This window comes from Papaver somniferum, chromosome 11, assembly GCF_003573695.1.
Source record: "Papaver somniferum cultivar HN1 chromosome 11, ASM357369v1, whole genome shotgun sequence".
Classification (NCBI taxonomy): Eukaryota; Viridiplantae; Streptophyta; class Magnoliopsida; order Ranunculales; family Papaveraceae; genus Papaver; species Papaver somniferum.
The window spans coordinates 116612612-116615997 of NC_039368.1; positions in this window are offsets into that span (position 1 = coordinate 116612612).

Here is a 3386-nt window from a genome sequence, read left to right on the forward strand (position 1 = left end):
CATCTCTGTCTGAAAAGTATGTCGGCTTTAGTGATGCAAATTTATGTTTGAAAAGCATGACAACTTTAGTGATGTCAAGAAATTGAAGAGATAAAGTGGGTCTGAGAAATGAGAGGCGGTTGTTGTTGGCGGAAGAATGCAAAAGAATAACGCACTCTTTTGGAGCATAAGGGCAGAATCATCAATTCACAGGCGAGTGGTAGCTTGAGCTATGCGGCAAAGAAAGCGAAGAATGAACTGTCAGTTCTCTGGGACTGGCAGGATAAACAGTACATGGATAACCCTTATCCGGGTTCTGACTGTCAATAGTATTTCTTATCATTACTACACCCTAGAATTCAGATGAGAATTAATTTCTCAATCATTTGGGTTATAACACAGAGAGTCCATGGAGGCTCCATTATCACTTAGAGAGAATCCATCTGAGATTGGTAAGGGTTACATCTGCAGTCCAAATTCAAAGAGAAACCTGGGAAGATGCTGTGTTTCCGGTGACTGAAGAATCAGTGGAATGATCTAGGGTTTGCTGTTTCATATTAAATCCAGATGAAGAATTGGAGATACGGAAAAGATTATTGGTTGAATGAATCAAGTGGAAACTGAATCGAATTCGATTATAAGAAGATGGGTCTTTGGTGATACAAGAAATAGAGGAACATCTGAGAAAATCGAATCTGCTACTGTGGATGAAGATTAAAGAAGAAATTTTGGGTTGTTTATGGAATTGAAATCTGAACAGATTGATACGGTTTGTGGCAAGATTGAGATTCTATAGGGGTGAATATATGATTGATGTGTGTTGGTGAATGGCAGTTGGTATAAACAGATTGAGAATAGGATGGATTTGCTGTTGAAGGGGATTGAGTTAGGGTTTACTGAGATTGAAAATTGAGGTATGTGTTAAGAAGGTACGGAAGGTTTTTAGCTGAAGTGATTTGAGAACGAGATGAACAAAGAAAATGGGTTTATGCTGAAATGAAGTTCTTCCAGTCCTAATATGGGTTTTGGTTATAAATTCAGAGTCTGGTGTAGGGAAGGTGAAGCAGCTGAGGAGCTAGTGTATGTTGCAGCTGCTGTGTTGTGATGCAGGTGATGGCTAGAAGGGACTGACAATGAATGCTTTTTTAGATGTATGTTAGGTATTTGCTGATATGGAAATGATGGTGTTGGTTGAGATGAAATGTTGCAGCTAAGCTAGTTGCAGCTGATATGTTAAACTAATTGCAACAACTGAAGTTGAAGCTACAGATGGTGTTAATGGTGGTCTCTGGTGAAGACTTAGGGTGCAGAAGAATCAAAAAGAAAGCTAAGCTGAGATGATTGAGTTGCAATTGGAGCTAGTGGTTGCATCTCAGGTGGTACTGGTGACAAAGTGCAGATGAAATAGTAATTGAAGTTGGGGAAATGAATGAATGGGTGCAATTGTGATACAGAGGAGACAAAGTGATGCAGTCGATGGAGTTTGAATCTGAGAAGAATAGATCAATTTCAGGGGTTGTGTTGATTCAATTTAAGTATTCAGTAGTTAGTTTTTGCTTCCATGGGGGAATCTATGTGGAGCTATGGGCAGAGATCACAAGGAGTAGTTGCAGATGCATTTGCAGGTGGACTGATGACTTGATTGGAGTGCAGGTGGACTATGAGGCTTGTTGCAGTTGCATCCATGGATTGTGGTGGACAAGACTGAGAAAGATATTTTGTTGGTACTGTGGAGCTGAGATGGAAGTAGCTGTTGTTGTGCAGTGAGATTGATGATTCTGCAGTAGGTGTTATGGCAGTTGCAAATGGAATTGAAAAGTGCCATGGGATAACTCCAGTTGACCGGTGACCGGTTTGACTTTTCCGGTCACCTGAGCTATTTTCCGGCCAACTTCCGGTCACTTTTTGGCGACGATTTGTTAGAGTTTATACATGGGTTTATCTCACTTTTGGGCCACGTGGATTTTCATCTAATGGGCTTTGAAGTTTTGACCTAGTTTTGGAAGGAAGAAAAGCTACAAAAAGAGAAAGTTTTCTACAACTTTGATATCACGTATTATTTTCTACTTGGAGCTTTGGAGAGAACTTCTTCTAGGGTTTGCTTTCGTTTGTTTTCATCTTCTTTATTTTATTGATTATGATTATGATGAACTCCATTATTATGAGTAACTAAATACAATTATTGGTTATGGGATAAAAGTTGATTTCTCAAGCATGTTATTTGATTCTATGAATTAGTTTTGTCTCAACTTTATTGTTTATGATTCATGGTTTATTTTATCATATGATTTGATTGTTTGATTGGTTGAGTCCGGAATCAATCCGATTTGCTTTCATATCTAGAGCTATATTAAGGTTTTCAATACGAAAAAGTTGTTTGTCCCTGATTTTAAGTAGCATAATTGTGGGTAGTGCTTGTAGTGATATATCCTACTAGTCACATATGAATCATAACCTTGGTTAAAACGAATTAGTGCTTTTACACGTTTGTTTGCTTTGATTAGTCTTATTCCATAAATCTTAAATCTTTTAGGGAGTTAAACTTAATTGTGCTTTTACACTTTGGGTTGCTTTCTAGGAAGAATTCACATATGCATCTTTTAATGTGGTTGTGATGAAATTAGGGAATTAGCGGGATATTCTTGTGATCAAGGTATCCTAGGACTTTTAATAAATGCGAGATTAAAATATCAATTCTAGTCATTCATGAAATACATGTTTGTGAATGATACTATCCCATGACCAATATCTTCTCCTTATTGATTATTCCAACTATTTGCTTTGCATTACTTTATTTTATTTTATTTGCTAAAACAAGAACCCCCTTGGTTATCTTAGAACTGAAAATTACATAACAACAAAAGCCTCTCTGTGGATACGAACTCTTTCCTACCACTTACTATATTATTGTAGTTAAGTAAGAAAGTGAAATTATATTTGACGGTGACAATCGATCAAATTTTGGCGCCGCTGCCGGGGAGGCATACGACTTGTTATTAAGTTTTTAGTTTCTTATCATTACTTCCGCTTCCATATTTGTTTTTTGTTTCTTGTCTTGTTTCTCACTTGTTTGCGAGAATTTTTTTCAGGTACCTAATCCATGGCTTCTAAAGAGTGGAACTATTTAAGGTGCGGAATAGCCACTCGAAGAGGCACAATACTCCAACCAAGTCAAGGTACAGCGGAAGAACAACAGTTACAAGTGGAAGAAGAGTTACAACAAGAAGTTCTAGAACAAGAGGAACCGGTTGAACAAGAACCACCTTTTGAAGAAGAAGAAGAAGCAATGAGTGATGCAAATCGTACACTCAAGGACTTGGCATCTCACAAGTTGGATACACAACAAGGGTGTATTCAAATAAACTCTACTTTCGAGATCAAGCCGGGGTTGCTTAGAGAATTACCAA